Here is a 20,874-nt window from a genome sequence, read left to right as displayed (position 1 = left end):
GCAAACGAAATCGAATCACTTCGTGCCACCCGCTGACATGACTGCCTCGATGTTCTGCACAAGCTCGTAAATTTTCGGGCCAAACAATTTCGCTTCGCAACTAACCATTTTGTTCGGCCTATGGTTTCGGTCCGAGTTGTGAAAAAATACAGCCTCGTCCGATTTGCCCAAAATTTTACGAGGGTGATAAATGCCTCGTGGCGATCATGTCGGTGCGTTGTTTTCAGAAATTCGAGTCGTTTCGGCCATGATCGGGGCTCTCGTGAACTTTCAGAAAAAGTTATTGTTCGTTAGTGAAGTTGGGGGGGCAAATGAACTCGAATCACTTCGTGCCACCCGCCGACATAATTGCCTCGATGTTCTGCACAAGCTCGTAAATTTTCGGGCCAAACAATTTCGCTTCGCAACTGACCATTTTGTTCGGCCTAGGGTTACGGTCCAAGTTGTCAAAAAATACAACCTCATCCGATTTGCCCGAAATTTTACGAGGGTGCTAAATGCCTCGTGGCGATCATGTCGGCGCGTTGTTTTCAGAAATTCGAGTCATTTCGGCCATGATCGGGGCTATCGTGAACTTTCAGAAAAAGTTATCGTTCGTTAGTGAAGTTGGGGGAGCAAACGAAATCGAATCACTTCGTGCCACCCGCCGACATGATTGCCTCGATGTTCTGCACAAGCTCGTAAATTTTCGGGCCAAACAATTTCGCTTCGCAACTGACCATTTTCTTTGGCCTATGGTTTCGGTCCGAGTTGTGAAAAAATACAACCTCGTCCGATTTGCCCAAGATTTTATGAGGGTGATAAATGCCTCGTGGCGATCATGTCGGTGCGTTGTTTTCAGAAATTCGAGTCGTTTCGGCCATGATCGGGGCTCTCGTGAACTTTCAGAAAAAGCTATCGTTCGTTAGTGAATTGGGGGGGCAAACGAACTCTAATCACTATGTGCCACCCGCCGACATGATTGCCTCGATGTTCTGCAGAAGCTCGTAAATTTTCTGGCCAAACAATTTCGTTTCGCATCTGATCATTTTGTTCGGCCTAGGGTTATAGTCCAAGTTGTGAAAAAATACAACCTCGTCCGATTAGCCCGAAATTTTACGAGGGTGCTAAATGCCTCGTGGCGATCATGTCGGTGCTTTGTTTTCAGAAATTCGAGTCGTTTCGGCCATGATCGGGGCTCTCGTGAACTTGCAGAAAAAGTTATCGTTCGTTAGTGAAGTTGGGGGGGCAAACGAACTCGAATCACTTCGTGCCACCCGCCGACATAATTGCCTCGATGTTCTGCACAAGCTCGTAAATTTTCGGGCCAAACAATTTCGCTTCGCAACTGACCATTTTGTTCGGCCTAGGGTTTCGGTCCGAGTTGTGAAGAAATACAACCTCGTCCGATTTGCCCAAAATTTTACGAGGGTGCTAAATGCCTCGTGGCGATCATGTCGGTGCGTTGTTTTCAGAAATTCGAGTCGTTTCGGCCATGATCGGGGCTCTCGTGAACTTTTAGAAAAAGTTATTGTTCGTTAGTGAAGTTGGGGGGGCAAATGAACTCGAATCACTTCGTGCCACCCGCCGACATAATTGCCTCGATGTTCTGCACAAGCTCGTAAATTTTCGGGCCAAACAATTTCGCTTCGCAACTGACCATTTTGTTCGGCCTAGGGTTTCGGTCCGAGTTGTGAAAAAATACAACCTCGTCCGATTTGCCCAAAATTTTACGAGGGTGCTAAATGCCTCGTGGCGATCATGTCGGTGCGTTGTTTTCAGAAATTCGAGTCGTTTCGGCCATGATCGGGGCTCTCGTGAACTTTCAAAAAAAGTTATCGTTCGTTAGTGAAGTTGGGGGGGCTAATGAACGCGAATCAATTCGTGCCACCCGCCGACATAATTGCCTCGATGTTCTGCACAAACTCGTAAATTTTCGGGCCAAACAATTTCGCTTCGCATTTGACCATTTTGTTCGGCCTAGGGTTACGGTCCAAGTTGTCAAAAAATACAACCTCATCCGATTTGCCCGAAATTTTACGAGGGTGCTAAATGCCTCGTGGCGATCATGTCGGCGCGTTGTTTTCAGAAATTCGAGTCATTTCGGCCATGATCGGGGCTATCGTGAACTTTCAGAAAAAGTTATCGTTCGTTAGTGAAGTTGGGGGAGCAAACGAAATCGAATCACTTCGTGCCACCCGCCGACATGATTGCCTCGATGTTCTGCACAAGCTCGTAAATTTTCGGGCCAAACAATTTCGCTTCGCAACTGACCATTTTGTTTGGCCTACGGTTTCGGTCCGAGTTGTGAAAAAATACAACCTCGTCCGATTTGCCCAAGATTTTATGAGTGTGATAAATGCCTCGTGGCGATCATGTCGGTGCGTTGTTTTCAGAAATTCGAGTCGTTTCGGCCATGATCGGGGCTCTCGTGAACTTTCAGAAAAAGCTATCGTTCGTTAGTGAATTGGGGGGGCAAACGAACTCTAATCACTACGTGCCACCCGCCGACATGATTGCCTCGATGTTCTACACAAGCTCGTAAATTTTCGGGCCAAACAATTTCGTTTCGCATCTGATCATTTTGTTCGGCCTAGGGTTATAGTCCAAGTTGTGAAAAAATACAACCTCGTCCGATTAGCCCGAAATTTTACGAGGGTGCTAAATGCCTCGTGGCGATCATGTCGGCGCGTTGTTCTCAGAAATTCGAGTCGTTTCGGCCATGATCGGGGCTCTCGTGAACTTTCAGAAAAAGTTATCGTTCGTTAGTGAAGTTGTGGGCGCAAACGAACTCGAATCACTTCGTGCCACTCGCCGACATGACTGTCCCGATGTTCTGCACAAACTCGTAAATTTTCGGGTCAAACAATTTCGCTTCGCATTTGACCATTTTGTTCGGCCTAGGGTTACGGTCCAAGTTGTCAAAAAATACAACCTCATCCGATTTGCCCGAAATTTTACGAGGGTGCTAAATGCCTCGTGGCGATCATGTCAGCGCGTTGTTTTCAGAAATTCGAGTCATTTCGGCCAAGATCGGGGCTATCGTGAACTTTCAGAAAAAGTTATCGTTCGTTAGTGAAGTTGGGGGAGCAGACGTACTCGAATCACTTCGTGCCACCCGCCGACGTGATTGCGTCGATGTTCTGCATAAGCTCGTAAATTTTCGGGCTAAACAATTTCGCTTTGCATATGTCCATTTTGTTCGGCCTAAGGTTTCGGTCCGAGTTGTGAAAAAATACAACCTCGTCCGATTTGCCCAAAATTTTACGAGAGTGCCAAATGCCTCGTGGCGATCATGTCGGTGCGTTGTTTTCAGAAATTCGAGTCGTTTCGGCCATGATCGGGGCTCTCGTGAACTTTCAGAAAAAGCTATCGTTCGTTAGTGAATTGGGCGGGCAAACGAACTCTAATCACTTCGTGCCACCCGCCGACATGATTGGCTCGGTGTTCTGCAAAAGCTCGTAAATTTTCGGGCCAAACAATTTCGTTTCGCATCTGGCCATTTTGTTCGGCCTAGGGTTACAGTCCAAGTTGTGAAAAAATACAACCTCCTCCGATTAGCCCGAAATTTTACGAGGGTGCTAAATGCCTCGTGGCGACCATGTCGGCGCGTTGTTTTCAGAAATTCGAGTCATTTCGGCCATGATCGGGGCTATCGTGAACTTTCAGAAAAAGTTATCGTTCGTTAGTGAAGTTGGGGGAGCAAACGAACTAGAATCACTTCGTGCCACCCGCCGACATGACTGCCTCGATGTTCTACAAAAACTCGTAAATTTTCGGGCCAAACAATTTCGCTTCGCATTTGACCATTTTGTTCGGCCTAGGGTTACGGTCCAAGTTGTCAAAAAATACAACCTCATCCGATTTGCCCGAAATTTTACGAGGGTGCCAAATGCCTCGTGGCGATCATGTCGGCGCGTTGTTTTCAGAAATTCGAGTCATTTCGGCCATGATCGGGGCTATCGTGAACTTTCAGAAAAAGTTATCGTTCGTTAGTGAAGTTGGGGGAGCAAACGAAATCGAATCACTTCGTGCCACCCGCTGACATGACTGCCTCGATGTTCTGCACAAGCTCGTAAATTTTCGGGCCAAACAATTTCGCTTCGCAACTAACCATTTTGTTCGGCCTATGGTTTCGGTCCGAGTTGTGAAAAAATACAGCCTCGTCCGATTTGCCCAAAATTTTACGAGGGTGATAAATGCCTCGTGGCGATCATGTCGGTGCGTTGTTTTCAGAAATTCGAGTCGTTTCGGCCATGATCGGGGCTCTCGTGAACTTTCAGAAAAAGTTATTGTTCGTTAGTGAAGTTGGGGGGGCAAATGAACTCGAATCACTTCGTGCCACCCGCCGACATAATTGCCTCGATGTTCTGCACAAGCTCGTAAATTTTCGGGCCAAACAATTTCGCTTCGCAACTGACCATTTTGTTCGGCCTAGGGTTACGGTCCAAGTTGTCAAAAAATACAACCTCATCCGATTTGCCCGAAATTTTACGAGGGTGCTAAATGCCTCGTGGCGATCATGTCGGCGCGTTGTTTTCAGAAATTCGAGTCATTTCGGCCATGATCGGGGCTATCGTGAACTTTCAGAAAAAGTTATCGTTCGTTAGTGAAGTTGGGGGAGCAAACGAAATCGAATCACTTCGTGCCACCCGCCGACATGATTGCCTCGATGTTCTGCACAAGCTCGTAAATTTTCGGGCCAAACAATTTCGCTTCGCAACTGACCATTTTCTTTGGCCTATGGTTTCGGTCCGAGTTGTGAAAAAATACAACCTCGTCCGATTTGCCCAAGATTTTATGAGGGTGATAAATGCCTCGTGGCGATCATGTCGGTGCGTTGTTTTCAGAAATTCGAGTCGTTTCGGCCATGATCGGGGCTCTCGTGAACTTTCAGAAAAAGCTATCGTTCGTTAGTGAATTGGGGGGGCAAACGAACTCTAATCACTATGTGCCACCCGCCGACATGATTGCCTCGATGTTCTGCAGAAGCTCGTAAATTTTCTGGCCAAACAATTTCGTTTCGCATCTGATCATTTTGTTCGGCCTAGGGTTATAGTCCAAGTTGTGAAAAAATACAACCTCGTCCGATTAGCCCGAAATTTTACGAGGGTGCTAAATGCCTCGTGGCGATCATGTCGGTGCTTTGTTTTCAGAAATTCGAGTCGTTTCGGCCATGATCGGGGCTCTCGTGAACTTGCAGAAAAAGTTATCGTTCGTTAGTGAAGTTGGGGGGGCAAACGAACTCGAATCACTTCGTGCCACCCGCCGACATAATTGCCTCGATGTTCTGCACAAGCTCGTAAATTTTCGGGCCAAACAATTTCGCTTCGCAACTGACCATTTTGTTCGGCCTAGGGTTTCGGTCCGAGTTGTGAAGAAATACAACCTCGTCCGATTTGCCCAAAATTTTACGAGGGTGCTAAATGCCTCGTGGCGATCATGTCGGTGCGTTGTTTTCAGAAATTCGAGTCGTTTCGGCCATGATCGGGGCTCTCGTGAACTTTTAGAAAAAGTTATTGTTCGTTAGTGAAGTTGGGGGGGCAAATGAACTCGAATCACTTCGTGCCACCCGCCGACATAATTGCCTCGATGTTCTGCACAAGCTCGTAAATTTTCGGGCCAAACAATTTCGCTTCGCAACTGACCATTTTGTTCGGCCTAGGGTTTCGGTCCGAGTTGTGAAAAAATACAACCTCGTCCGATTTGCCCAAAATTTTACGAGGGTGCTAAATGCCTCGTGGCGATCATGTCGGTGCGTTGTTTTCAGAAATTCGAGTCGTTTCGGCCATGATCGGGGCTCTCGTGAACTTTCAAAAAAAGTTATCGTTCGTTAGTGAAGTTGGGGGGGCTAATGAACGCGAATCAATTCGTGCCACCCGCCGACATAATTGCCTCGATGTTCTGCACAAACTCGTAAATTTTCGGGCCAAACAATTTCGCTTCGCATTTGACCATTTTGTTCGGCCTAGGGTTACGGTCCAAGTTGTCAAAAAATACAACCTCATCCGATTTGCCCGAAATTTTACGAGGGTGCTAAATGCCTCGTGGCGATCATGTCGGCGCGTTGTTTTCAGAAATTCGAGTCATTTCGGCCATGATCGGGGCTATCGTGAACTTTCAGAAAAAGTTATCGTTCGTTAGTGAAGTTGGGGGAGCAAACGAAATCGAATCACTTCGTGCCACCCGCCGACATGATTGCCTCGATGTTCTGCACAAGCTCGTAAATTTTCGGGCCAAACAATTTCGCTTCGCAACTGACCATTTTGTTTGGCCTACGGTTTCGGTCCGAGTTGTGAAAAAATACAACCTCGTCCGATTTGCCCAAGATTTTATGAGTGTGATAAATGCCTCGTGGCGATCATGTCGGTGCGTTGTTTTCAGAAATTCGAGTCGTTTCGGCCATGATCGGGGCTCTCGTGAACTTTCAGAAAAAGCTATCGTTCGTTAGTGAATTGGGGGGGCAAACGAACTCTAATCACTACGTGCCACCCGCCGACATGATTGCCTCGATGTTCTACACAAGCTCGTAAATTTTCGGGCCAAACAATTTCGTTTCGCATCTGATCATTTTGTTCGGCCTAGGGTTATAGTCCAAGTTGTGAAAAAATACAACCTCGTCCGATTAGCCCGAAATTTTACGAGGGTGCTAAATGCCTCGTGGCGATCATGTCGGCGCGTTGTTCTCAGAAATTCGAGTCGTTTCGGCCATGATCGGGGCTCTCGTGAACTTTCAGAAAAAGTTATCGTTCGTTAGTGAAGTTGTGGGCGCAAACGAACTCGAATCACTTCGTGCCACTCGCCGACATGACTGTCCCGATGTTCTGCACAACCTCGTAAATTTTCGGGGCAAAGAATTTCGCTTCGCATCTGACCGTTTTGTTCGGCCTAGGGTTACGGTCCAAGTTATGAAAAAATACAACCTCATCGGATTTGCCCGAAATTTTACGAGGGTGCCAAATGCCTCGTGGCGATCATGTCGGCGCGTTGTTTTCAAAAATTCGAGTCATTTCGGCCAAGATCGGGGCTATCGTGAACTTTCAGAAAAAGTTATCGTTCGTTAGTGAAGTTGGGGGAGCAAACGAAATCGAATCACTTCGTGCCACCCGCCGACATGACTGCCTCGATGTTCTGCACAAGCTCGTAAATTTTCGGGCCAAACAATTTCGCTTCGCAACTGACCATTTTGTTCGGCCTAGGGTTTCGGTCCGAGTTGTGAAAAAATACAACCTCGTCCGATTTGCCCAAAATTTTACGAGGGTGCTAAATGCCTCGTGGCGATCATGTCGGTGCGTTGTTTTCAGAAATTCGAGTCGTTTCGGCCATGATCGGGGCTCTCGTGAACTTTCAGAAAAAGTTATTGTTCGTTAGTGAAGTTGGGGGGGCAAATGAACTCGAATCACTTCCTGCCACCCGCCGACATAATTGCGTCGATGTTCTGCACAAGCTCGTAAATTTTCGGGCCAAACAATTTCGCTTCGCAACTGACCATTTTGTTCGGCCTAGGGTTTCGGTCCGAGTTGTGAAAAAATAGAACCTCGTCCGATTTGCCCAAAATTTTACGAGGGTGCTAAATGCCTCGTGGCGATCATGTCGGTGCGTTGTTTTCAGAAATTCGAGTCGTTTCGGCCATGATCGGGGCTCTCGTGAACTTTCAGAAAAAGTTATTGTTCGTTAGTGAAGTTGGGGGGGCAAATGAACTCGAATCACTTCCTGCCACCCGCCGACATAATTGCGTCGATGTTCTGCACAAGCTCGTAAATTTTCGGGCCAAACAATTTCGTTTCGCATCTGATCATTTTGTTCGGCCTAGGGTTATAGTCCAAGTTGTGAAAAAATACAACCTCGTCCGATTAGCCCGAAATTTTACGAGGGTGCTAAATGCCTCGTGGCGATCATGTCGGCGCGTTGTTCTCAGAAATTCGAGTCGTTTCGGCCATGATCGGGGCTCTCGTGAACTTTCAGAAAAAGTTATCGTTCGTTAGTGAAGTTGTGGGCGCAAACGAACTCGAATCACTTCGTGCCACTCGCCGACATGACTGTCCCGATGTTCTGCACAACCTCGTAAATTTTCGGGGCAAAGAATTTCGCTTCGCATCTGACCGTTTTGTTCGGCCTAGGGTTACGGTCCAAGTTATGAAAAAATACAACCTCATCGGATTTGCCCGAAATTTTACGAGGGTGCCAAATGCCTCGTGGCGATCATGTCGGCGCGTTGTTTTCAAAAATTCGAGTCATTTCGGCCAAGATCGGGGCTATCGTGAACTTTCAGAAAAAGTTATCGTTCGTTAGTGAAGTTGGGGGAGCAAACGAAATCGAATCACTTCGTGCCACCCGCCGACATGACTGCCTCGATGTTCTGCACAAGCTCGTAAATTTTCGGGCCAAACAATTTCGCTTCGCAACTGACCATTTTGTTCGGCCTAGGGTTTCGGTCCGAGTTGTGAAAAAATAGAACCTCGTCCGATTTGCCCAAAATTTTACGAGGGTGCTAAATGCCTCGTGGCGATCATGTCGGTGCGTTGTTTTCAGAAATTCGAGTCGTTTCGGCCATGATCGGGGCTCTCGTGAACTTTCAGAAAAAGTTATTGTTCGTTAGTGAAGTTGGGGGGGCAAATGAACTCGAATCACTTCCTGCCACCCGCCGACATAATTGCGTCGATGTTCTGCACAAGCTCGTAAATTTTCGGGCCAAACAATTTCGCTTCGCAACTGACCATTTTGTTCGGCCTAGGGTTTCGGTCCGAGTTGTGAAAAAATACAACCTCGTCCGATTTGCCCAAAATTTTACGAGGGTGCTAAATGCCTCGTGGCGATCATGTCGGTGCATTGTTTTCAGAAATTCGAGTCGTTTCGGCCATGATCGGGGCTCTCGTGAACTTTCAAAAAAAGTTATCGTTCGTTAGTGAAGTTCGGGGGGCAAATGAACGCGAATCACTTCGTGCCACCCGCCGACATAATTGCCTCGATGTTCTGCACAAACTCGTAAATTTTCGGGCCAAACAATTTCGCTTCGCATTTGACCATTTTGTTTGGCCTAGGGTTACGGTCCAAGTTGTCAAAAAATACAACCTCATCCGATTTGCCCGAAATTTTACGAGGGTGCTAAATGCCTCGTGGCGATCATGTCGGCGCGTTGTTTTCAGAAATTCGAGTCATTTCGGCCATGATCGGGGCTATCGTGAACTTTCAGAAAAAGTTATCGTTCGTTAGTGAAGTTGGGAGAGCAAACGAAATCGAATCACTTCGTGCCACCCGCCGACATCATTGCCTCGATGTTCTGTACAAGCTTGTAAATTTTCGGGCCAAACAATTTCGCTTCGCAACTGACCATTTTGTTCGGCCTAGGGTTTCGGTCCGGGTTGTGAAAAAATACAACCTCGTCCGATTTGCCCAAAATTTTACGAGGGTGCTAAATGCCTCGTGGCGATCATGTCGGTGCGTTGTTTTCAGAAATTCGAGTCGTTTCGGCCATGATCGGGGCTCTCGTGAACTTTCAAAAAAAGTTATCGTTCGTTAGTGAAGTTGGGGGGGCTAATGAACGCGAATCAATTCGTGCCACCCGCCGACATAATTGCCTCGATGTTCTGCACAAACTCGTAAATTTTCGGGCCAAACAATTTCGCTTCGCATTTGACCATTTTGTTCGGCCTAGGGTTACGGTCCAAGTTGTCAAAAAATACAACCTCATCCGATTTGCCCGAAATTTTACGAGGGTGCTAAATGCCTCGTGGCGATCATGTCGGCGCGTTGTTTTCAGAAATTCGAGTCATTTCGGCCATGATCGGGGCTATCGTGAACTTTCAGAAAAAGTTATCGTTCGTTAGTGAAGTTGGGGGAGCAAACGAAATCGAATCACTTCGTGCCACCCGCCGACATGATTGCCTCGATGTGCTGCACAAGCTCGTAAATTTTCGGGCCAAACAATTTCGCTTCGCAACTGACCATTTTGTTTGGCCTATGGTTTCGGTCTGAGTTGTGAAAAAATACAACCTCGTCCGATTTGCCCAAGATTTTATGAGTGTGATAAATGCCTCGTGGCGATCATGTCGGTGCGTTGTTTTCAGAAATTCGAGTCGTTTCGGCCATGATCGGGGCTCTCGTGAACTTTCAGAAAAAACTATCGTTCGTTAGTGAATTGGGGGGGCAAACGAACTCTAATCACTACGTGCCACCCGCCGACATGATTGCCTCGATGTTCTGCACAAGCTCGTAAATTTTCGGGCCAAACAATTTCGTTTCGCATCTGATCATTTTGTTCGGCCTAGGGTTATAGTCCAAGTTGTGAAAAAATACAACCTCGTCCGATTAGCCCGAAATTTTACGAGGGTGCTAAATGCCTCGTGGCGATCATGTCGGCGCGTTGTTCTCAGAAATTCGAGTCGTTTCGGCCATGATCGGGGCTCTCGTGAACTTTCAGAAAAAGTTATCGTTCGTTAGTGAAGTTGTGGGCGCAAACGAACTCGAATCACTTCGTGCCACTCGCCGACATGACTGTCTCGATGTTCTGCACAACCTCGTAAATTTTCGGGGCAAAGAATTTCGCTTCGCATCTGACCGTTTTGTTCGGCCTAGGGTTACGGTCCAAGTTATGAAAAAATACAACCTCATCGGATTTGCCCGAAATTTTACGAGGGTGCCAAATGCCTCGTGGCGATCATGTCGGCGCGTTGTTTTCAAAAATTCGAGTCATTTCGGCCAAGATCGGGGCTATCGTGAACTTTCAGAAAAAGTTATCGTTCGTTAGTGAAGTTGGGGGAGCAAACGAAATCGAATCACTTCGTGCCACCCGCCGACATGACTGCCTCGATGTTCTGCACAAGCTCGTAAATTTTCGGGCCAAACAATTTCGCTTCGCAACTGACCATTTTGTTCGGCCTATGGTTTCGGTCCGAGTTGTGAAAAAATACAGCCTCGTCCGATTTGCCCAAAATTTTACGAGGGTGATAAATGCCTCGTGGCGATCAGGTCGGTTCGTTGTTTTCAGAAATTCGAGTCGTTTCGGCCATGATCGGGGCTCTCGTGAACTTTCAGAAAAAGTTATTGTTCGTTAGTGAAGTTGGGGGGGCAAATGAACTCGAATCACTTCCTGCCACCCGCCGACATAATTGCCTCGATGTTCTGCACAAGCTCGTAAATTTTCGGGCCAAACAATTTCGCTTCGCAACTGACCATTTTGTTCGGCCTAGGGTTTCGGTCCGAGTTGTGAAAAAATACAACCTCGTCCGATTTGCCCAAAATTTTACGAGGGTGCTAAATGCCTCGTGGCGATCATGTCGGTGCGTTGTTTTCAGAAATTCGAGTCGTTTCGGCCATGATGGGGGCTCTCGTGAACTTTCAAAAAAAGTTATCGTTCGTTAGTGAAGTTCGGGGGGCAAATGAACGCGAATCACTTCGTGCCACCCGCCGACATAATTGCCTCGATGTTCTGCACAAACTCGTAAATTTTCGGGCCAAACAATTTCGCTTCGCATTTGACCATTTTGTTCGGCCTAGGGTTACGGTCCAAGTTGTCAAAAAATACAACCTCATCCGATTTGCCCGAAATTTTACGAGGGTGCTAAATGCCTCGTGGCGATCATGTCGGCGCGTTGTTTTCAGAAATTCGAGTCATTTCGGCCATGATCGGGGCTATCGTGAACTTTCAGAAAAAGTTATCGTTCGTTAGTGAAGTTGGGAGAGCAAACGAAATCGAATCACTTCGTGCCACCCGCCGACATGATTGCCTCGATGTTCTGTACAAGCTTGTAAATTTTCGGGCCAAACAATTTCGCTTCGCAACTGACCATTTTGTTCGGCCTAGGGTTTCGGTCCGAGTTGTGAAAAAATACAACCTTGTCCGATTTGCCCAAAATTTTACGAGGGTGCTAAATGCCTCGTGGCGATCATGTCGGTGCGTTGTTTTCAGAAATTCGAGTCGTTTCGGCCATGATCGGGGCTCTCGTGAACTTTCAAAAAAAGTTATCGTTCGTTAGTGAAGTTGGGGGGGCTAATGAACGCGAATCAATTCGTGCCACCCGCCGACATAATTGCCTCGATGTTCTGCACAAACTCGTAAATTTTCGGGCCAAACAATTTCGCTTCGCATTTGACCATTTTGTTCGGCCTAGGGTTACGGTCCAAGTTGTCAAAAAATACAACCTCATCCGATTTGCCCGAAATTTTACGAGGGTGCTAAATGCCTCGTGGCGATCATGTCGGCGCGTTGTTTTCAGAAATTCGAGTCATTTCGGCCATGATCGGGGCTATCGTGAACTTTCAGAAAAAGTTATCGTTCGTTAGTGAAGTTGGGGGAGCAAACGAAATCGAATCACTTCGTGCCACCCGCCGACATGATTGCCTCGATGTGCTGCACAAGCTCGTAAATTTTCGGGCCAAACAATTTCGCTTCGCAACTGACCATTTTGTTTGGCCTATGGTTTCGGTCTGAGTTGTGAAAAAATACAACCTCGTCCGATTTGCCCAAGATTTTATGAGTGTGATAAATGCCTCGTGGCGATCATGTCGGTGCGTTGTTTTCAGAAATTCGAGTCGTTTCGGCCATGATCGGGGCTCTCGTGAACTTTCAGAAAAAACTATCGTTCGTTAGTGAATTGGGGGGGCAAACGAACTCTAATCACTACGTGCCACCCGCCGACATGATTGCCTCGATGTTCTGCACAAGCTCGTAAATTTTCGGGCCAAACAATTTCGTTTCGCATCTGATCATTTTGTTCGGCCTAGGGTTATAGTCCAAGTTGTGAAAAAATACAACCTCGTCCGATTAGCCCGAAATTTTACGAGGGTGCTAAATGCCTCGTGGCGATCATGTCGGCGCGTTGTTCTCAGAAATTCGAGTCGTTTCGGCCATGATCGGGGCTCTCGTGAACTTTCAGAAAAAGTTATCGTTCGTTAGTGAAGTTGTGGGCGCAAACGAACTCGAATCACTTCGTGCCACTCGCCGACATGACTGTCTCGATGTTCTGCACAACCTCGTAAATTTTCGGGGCAAAGAATTTCGCTTCGCATCTGACCGTTTTGTTCGGCCTAGGGTTACGGTCCAAGTTATGAAAAAATACAACCTCATCGGATTTGCCCGAAATTTTACGAGGGTGCCAAATGCCTCGTGGCGATCATGTCGGCGCGTTGTTTTCAAAAATTCGAGTCATTTCGGCCAAGATCGGGGCTATCGTGAACTTTCAGAAAAAGTTATCGTTCGTTAGTGAAGTTGGGGGAGCAAACGAAATCGAATCACTTCGTGCCACCCGCCGACATGACTGCCTCGATGTTCTGCACAAGCTCGTAAATTTTCGGGCCAAACAATTTCGCTTCGCAACTGACCATTTTGTTCGGCCTATGGTTTCGGTCCGAGTTGTGAAAAAATACAGCCTCGTCCGATTTGCCCAAAATTTTACGAGGGTGATAAATGCCTCGTGGCGATCAGGTCGGTTCGTTGTTTTCAGAAATTCGAGTCGTTTCGGCCATGATCGGGGCTCTCGTGAACTTTCAGAAAAAGTTATTGTTCGTTAGTGAAGTTGGGGGGGCAAATGAACTCGAATCACTTCCTGCCACCCGCCGACATAATTGCCTCGATGTTCTGCACAAGCTCGTAAATTTTCGGGCCAAACAATTTCGCTTCGCAACTGACCATTTTGTTCGGCCTAGGGTTTCGGTCCGAGTTGTGAAAAAATACAACCTCGTCCGATTTGCCCAAAATTTTACGAGGGTGCTAAATGCCTCGTGGCGATCATGTCGGTGCGTTGTTTTCAGAAATTCGAGTCGTTTCGGCCATGATGGGGGCTCTCGTGAACTTTCAAAAAAAGTTATCGTTCGTTAGTGAAGTTCGGGGGGCAAATGAACGCGAATCACTTCGTGCCACCCGCCGACATAATTGCCTCGATGTTCTGCACAAACTCGTAAATTTTCGGGCCAAACAATTTCGCTTCGCATTTGACCATTTTGTTCGGCCTAGGGTTACGGTCCAAGTTGTCAAAAAATACAACCTCATCCGATTTGCCCGAAATTTTACGAGGGTGCTAAATGCCTCGTGGCGATCATGTCGGCGCGTTGTTTTCAGAAATTCGAGTCATTTCGGCCATGATCGGGGCTATCGTGAACTTTCAGAAAAAGTTATCGTTCGTTAGTGAAGTTGGGAGAGCAAACGAAATCGAATCACTTCGTGCCACCCGCCGACATGATTGCCTCGATGTTCTGTACAAGCTTGTAAATTTTCGGGCCAAACAATTTCGCTTCGCAACTGACCATTTTGTTCGGCCTAGGGTTTCGGTCCGAGTTGTGAAAAAATACAACCTTGTCCGATTTGCCCAAAATTTTACGAGGGTGCTAAATGCCTCGTGGCGATCATGTCGGTGCGTTGTTTTCAGAAATTCGAGTCGTTTCGGCCATGATCGGGGCTCTCGTGAACTTTCAAAAAAAGTTATCGTTCGTTAGTGAAGTTGGGGGGGCTAATGAACGCGAATCAATTCGTGCCACCCGCCGACATAATTGCCTCGATGTTCTGCACAAACTCGTAAATTTTCGGGCCAAACAATTTCGCTTCGCATTTGACCATTTTGTTCGGCCTAGGGTTACGGTCCAAGTTGTCAAAAAATACAACCTCATCCGATTTGCCCGAAATTTTACGAGGGTGCTAAATGCCTCGTGGCGATCATGTCGGCGCGTTGTTTTCAGAAATTCGAGTCATTTCGGCCATGATCGGGGCTATCGTGAACTTTCAGAAAAAGTTATCGTTCGTTAGTGAAGTTGGGGGAGCAAACGAAATCGAATCACTTCGTGCCACCCGCCGACATGATTGCCTCGATGTGCTGCACAAGCTCGTAAATTTTCGGGCCAAACAATTTCGCTTCGCAACTGACCATTTTGTTTGGCCTATGGTTTCGGTCTGAGTTGTGAAAAAATACAACCTCGTCCGATTTGCCCAAGATTTTATGAGTGTGATAAATGCCTCGTGGCGATCATGTCGGTGCGTTGTTTTCAGAAATTCGAGTCGTTTCGGCCATGATCGGGGCTCTCGTGAACTTTCAGAAAAAACTATCGTTCGTTAGTGAATTGGGGGGGCAAACGAACTCTAATCACTACGTGCCACCCGCCGACATGATTGCCTCGATGTTCTGCACAAGCTCGTAAATTTTCGGGCCAAACAATTTCGTTTCGCATCTGATCATTTTGTTCGGCCTAGGGTTATAGTCCAAGTTGTGAAAAAATACAACCTCGTCCGATTAGCCCGAAATTTTACGAGGGTGCTAAATGCCTCGTGGCGATCATGTCGGCGCGTTGTTCTCAGAAATTCGAGTCGTTTCGGCCATGATCGGGGCTCTCGTGAACTTTCAGAAAAAGTTATCGTTCGTTAGTGAAGTTGTGGGCGCAAACGAACTCGAATCACTTCGTGCCACTCGCCGACATGACTGTCTCGATGTTCTGCACAACCTCGTAAATTTTCGGGGCAAAGAATTTCGCTTCGCATCTGACCGTTTTGTTCGGCCTAGGGTTACGGTCCAAGTTATGAAAAAATACAACCTCATCGGATTTGCCCGAAATTTTACGAGGGTGCCAAATGCCTCGTGGCGATCATGTCGGCGCGTTGTTTTCAAAAATTCGAGTCATTTCGGCCAAGATCGGGGCTATCGTGAACTTTCAGAAAAAGTTATCGTTCGTTAGTGAAGTTGGGGGAGCAAACGAAATCGAATCACTTCGTGCCACCCGCCGACATGACTGCCTCGATGTTCTGCACAAGCTCGTAAATTTTCGGGCCAAACAATTTCGCTTCGCAACTGACCATTTTGTTCGGCCTATGGTTTCGGTCCGAGTTGTGAAAAAATACAGCCTCGTCCGATTTGCCCAAAATTTTACGAGGGTGATAAATGCCTCGTGGCGATCAGGTCGGTTCGTTGTTTTCAGAAATTCGAGTCGTTTCGGCCATGATCGGGGCTCTCGTGAACTTTCAGAAAAAGTTATTGTTCGTTAGTGAAGTTGGGGGGGCAAATGAACTCGAATCACTTCCTGCCACCCGCCGACATAATTGCCTCGATGTTCTGCACAAGCTCGTAAATTTTCGGGCCAAACAATTTCGCTTCGCAACTGACCATTTTGTTCGGCCTAGGGTTTCGGTCCGAGTTGTGAAAAAATACAACCTCGTCCGATTTGCCCAAAATTTTACGAGGGTGCTAAATGCCTCGTGGCGATCATGTCGGTGCGTTGTTTTCAGAAATTCGAGTCGTTTCGGCCATGATCGGGGCTCTCGTGAACTTTCAAAAAAAGTTATCGTTCGTTAGTGAAGTTCGGGGGGCAAATGAACGCGAATCACTTCGTGCCACCCGCCGACATAATTGCCTCGATGTTCTGCACAAACTCGTAAATTTTCGGGCCAAACAATTTCGCTTCGCATTTGACCATTTTGTTCGGCCTAGGGTTACGGTCCAAGTTGTCAAAAAATACAACCTCATCCGATTTGCCCGAAATTTTACGAGGGTGCTAAATGCCTCGTGGCGATCATGTCGGCGCGTTGTTTTCAGAAATTCGAGTCATTTCGGCCATGATCGGGGCTATCGTGAACTTTCAGAAAAAGTTATCGTTCGTTAGTGAAGTTGGGAGAGCAAACGAAATCGAATCACTTCGTGCCACCCGCCGACATGATTGCCTCGATGTTCTGTACAAGCTTGTAAATTTTCGGGCCAAACAATTTCGCTTCGCAACTGACCATTTTGTTCGGCCTAGGGTTTCGGTCCGAGTTGTGAAAAAATACAACCTCGTCCGATTTGCCCAAAATTTTACGAGGGTGCTAAATGCCTCGTGGCGATCATGTCGGTGCGTTGTTTTCAGAAATTCGAGTCGTTTCGGCCATGATCGGGGCTCTCGTGAACTTTCAAAAAAAGTTATCGTTCGTTAGTGAAGTTGGGGGGGCTAATGAACGCGAATCAATTCGTGCCACCCGCCGACATAATTGCCTCGATGTTCTGCACAAACTCGTAAATTTTCGGGCCAAACAATTTCGCTTCGCATTTGACCATTTTGTTCGGCCTAGGGTTACGGTCCAAGTTGTCAAAAAATACAACCTCATCCGATTTGCCCGAAATTTTACGAGGGTGCTAAATGCCTCGTGGCGATCATGTCGGCGCGTTGTTTTCAGAAATTCGAGTCATTTCGGCCATGATCGGGGCTATCGTGAACTTTCAGAAAAAGTTATCGTTCGTTAGTGAAGTTGGGGGAGCAAACGAAATCGAATCACTTCGTGCCACCCGCCGACATGATTGCCTCGATGTGCTGCACAAGCTCGTAAATTTTCGGGCCAAACAATTTCGCTTCGCAACTGACCATTTTGTTTGGCCTATGGTTTCGGTCTGAGTTGTGAAAAAATACAACCTCGTCCGATTTGCCCAAGATTTTATGAGTGTGATAAATGCCTCGTGGCGATCATGTCGGTGCGTTGTTTTCAGAAATTCGAGTCGTTTCGGCCATGATCGGGGCTCTCGTGAACTTTCAGAAAAAACTATCGTTCGTTAGTGAATTGGGGGGGCAAACGAACTCTAATCACTACGTGCCACCCGCCGACATGATTGCCTCGATGTTCTGCACAAGCTCGTAAATTTTCGGGCCAAACAATTTCGTTTCGCATCTGATCATTTTGTTCGGCCTAGGGTTATAGTCCAAGTTGTGAAAAAATACAACCTCGTCCGATTAGCCCGAAATTTTACGAGGGTGCTAAATGCCTCGTGGCGATCATGTCGGCGCGTTGTTCTCAGAAATTCGAGTCGTTTCGGCCATGATCGGGGCTCTCGTGAACTTTCAGAAAAAGTTATCGTTCGTTAGTGAAGTTGTGGGCGCAAACGAACTCGAATCACTTCGTGCCACTCGCCGACATGACTGTCTCGATGTTCTGCACAACCTCGTAAATTTTCGGGGCAAAGAATTTCGCTTCGCATCTGACCGTTTTGTTCGGCCTAGGGTTACGGTCCAAGTTATGAAAAAATACAACCTCATCGGATTTGCCCGAAATTTTACGAGGGTGCCAAATGCCTCGTGGCGATCATGTCGGCGCGTTGTTTTCAAAAATTCGAGTCATTTCGGCCAAGATCGGGGCTATCGTGAACTTTCAGAAAAAGTTATCGTTCGTTAGTGAAGTTGGGGGAGCAAACGAAATCGAATCACTTCGTGCCACCCGCCGACATGACTGCCTCGATGTTCTGCACAAGCTCGTAAATTTTCGGGCCAAACAATTTCGCTTCGCAACTGACCATTTTGTTCGGCCTATGGTTTCGGTCCGAGTTGTGAAAAAATACAGCCTCGTCCGATTTGCCCAAAATTTTACGAGGGTGATAAATGCCTCGTGGCGATCAGGTCGGTTCGTTGTTTTCAGAAATTCGAGTCGTTTCGGCCATGATCGGGGCTCTCGTGAACTTTCAGAAAAAGTTATTGTTCGTTAGTGAAGTTGGGGTGCAAATGAACTCGAATCACTTCCTGCCACCCGCCGACATAATTGCCTCGATGTTCTGCACAAGCTCGTAAATTTTCGGGCCAAACAATTTCGCTTCGCAACTGACCATTTTGTTCGGCCTAGGGTTTCGGTCCGAGTTGTGAAAAAATACAACCTCGTCCGATTTGCCCAAAATTTTACGAGGGTGCTAAATGCCTCGTGGCGATCATGTCGGTGCGTTGTTTTCAGAAATTCGAGTCGTTTCGGCCATGATCGGGGCTCTCGTGAACTTTCAAAAAAAGTTATCGTTCGTTAGTGAAGTTCGGGGGGCAAATGAACGCGAATCACTTCGTGCCACCCACCGACATAATTGCCTCGATGTTCTGCACAAACTCGTAAATTTTCGGGCCAAACAATTTCGCTTCGCATTTGACCATTTTGTTCGGCCTAGGGTTACGGTCCAAGTTGTCAAAAAATACAACCTCATCCGATTTGCCCGAAATTTTACGAGGGTGCTAAATGCCTCGTGGCGATCATGTCGGCGCGTTGTTTTCAGAAATTCGAGTCATTTCGGCCATGATCGGGGCTATCGTGAACTTTCAGAAAAAGTTATCGTTCGTTAGTGAAGTTGGGAGAGCAAACGAAATCGAATCACTTCGTGCCACCCGCCGACATGATTGCCTCGATGTTCTGTACAAGCTTGTAAATTTTCGGGCCAAACAATTTCGCTTCGCAACTGACCATTTTGTTCGGCCTAGGGTTTCGGTCCGAGTTGTGAAAAAATACAACCTCGTCCGATTTGCCCAAAATTTTACGAGGGTGCTAAATGCCTCGTGGCGATCATGTCGGTGCGTTGTTTTCAGAAATTCGAGTCGTTTCGGCCACGATCGGGGCTCTCGTGAACTTTCAAAAAAAGTTATCGTTCGTTAGTGAAGTTGGGGGGGAACGCGAATCACTTCGTGCCACCCGCCGACATAATTGCCTCGATGTTCTGCGCAAACTCGTAAATTTTCGGGCCAAACAATTTCGCTTCGCATTTGACCATTTTGTTCGGCCTAGGGTTACGGTCCAAGTTGTGAAAAAATACAACCTCATCCGATTTGCCCGAAATTTTACGAGGGTGCTAAATGCCTCGTGGCGATCATGTCGGCGCGTTGTTTTCAGAAATTCGAGTCATTTCGGCCATGATCGGGGCTATCGTGAACTTTCAGAAAAAGTTATCGTTCGTTAGTGAAGTTGGGGGAGCAAACGAAATCGAATCACTTCGTGCCACCCGCCGACATGATTGCCTCGATGTGCTGCACAAGCTCGTAAATTTTCGGGCCAAACAATTTCGCTTCGCAACTGACCATTTTGTTTGGCCTATGGTTTCGGTCCGAGTTGTGAAAAAATACAACCTCGTCCGATTTGCCCAAGATTTTATGAGTGTGATAAATGCCTCGTGGCGATCATGTCGGTGCGTTGTTTTCAGAAATTCGAGTCGTTTCGGCCATGATCGGGGCTCTCGTGAACTTTCAGAAAAAGCTATCGTTCGTTAGTGAATTGGGGGGGCAAACGAACTCTAATCACTACGTGCCACCCGCCGACATGATTGCCTCGATGTTCTGCACAAGCTCGTAAATTTTCGGGCCAAACAATTTCGTTTCTCATCTGATCATTTTGTTCGGCCTAGGGTTATAGTCCAAGTTGTGAAAAAATACAACCTCGTCCGATTAGCCCGAAATTTTACGATGGTGCTAAATGCCTCGTGGCGATCATGTCGGCGCGTTGTTCTCAGAAATTCGAGTCGTTTCGGCCATGATCGGGGCTCTCGTGAACTTTCAGAAAAAGTTATCGTTCGTTAGTGAAGTTGTGGGCGCAAACGAACTCGAATCACTTCGTGCCACTCGCCGACATGACTGTCTCGATGTTCTGGACAACCTCGTAAATTTTCGGGGCAAAGAATTTCGCTTCGCATCTGACCGTTTTGTTCGGCCTAGGGTTACGGTCCAAGTTATGAAAAAATACAACCTCATCGGATTTGCCCGAAATTTTACGAGGGTGCCAAATGCCTCGTGGCGATCATGTCGGCGCGTTGTTTTCAGAAATTCGAGTCATTTCGGCCATGATCGGGGCTCTCGTGAACTTGCAGAAAAAGTTATCGTTCGTTAGTGAAGTTGGGGGGGCAAACGAACTCGAATCACTTCGTGCCACCCGCCGACATAATTGCCTCGATGTTCTGCACAAGCTCGTAAATTTTCGGGCCAAACAATTTTGCTTCGCAACTGACCATTTTGTTCGGCCTAGGGTTACGGTCCAAGTTGTCAAAAAATACAACCTCATCCGATTTGCCCGAAATTTTACGAGGGTGCTAAATGCCTCGTGGCGATCATGTCGGCGCGTTGTTTTCAGAAATTCGAGTCATTTCGGCCATGATCGGGGCTCTCGTGAACTTGCAGAAAAAGTTATCGTTCGTTAGTGAAGTTGGGGGGGCAAACGAACTCGAA

This window comes from Corylus avellana, chromosome 6 (genome assembly GCF_965113065.1).
Source record: "Corylus avellana chromosome 6, dhCorAvel1.hap1.2, whole genome shotgun sequence".
Taxonomy (NCBI): Eukaryota; Viridiplantae; Streptophyta; class Magnoliopsida; order Fagales; family Betulaceae; genus Corylus; species Corylus avellana.
Note: the sequence above shows the minus strand (reverse complement) of the source record.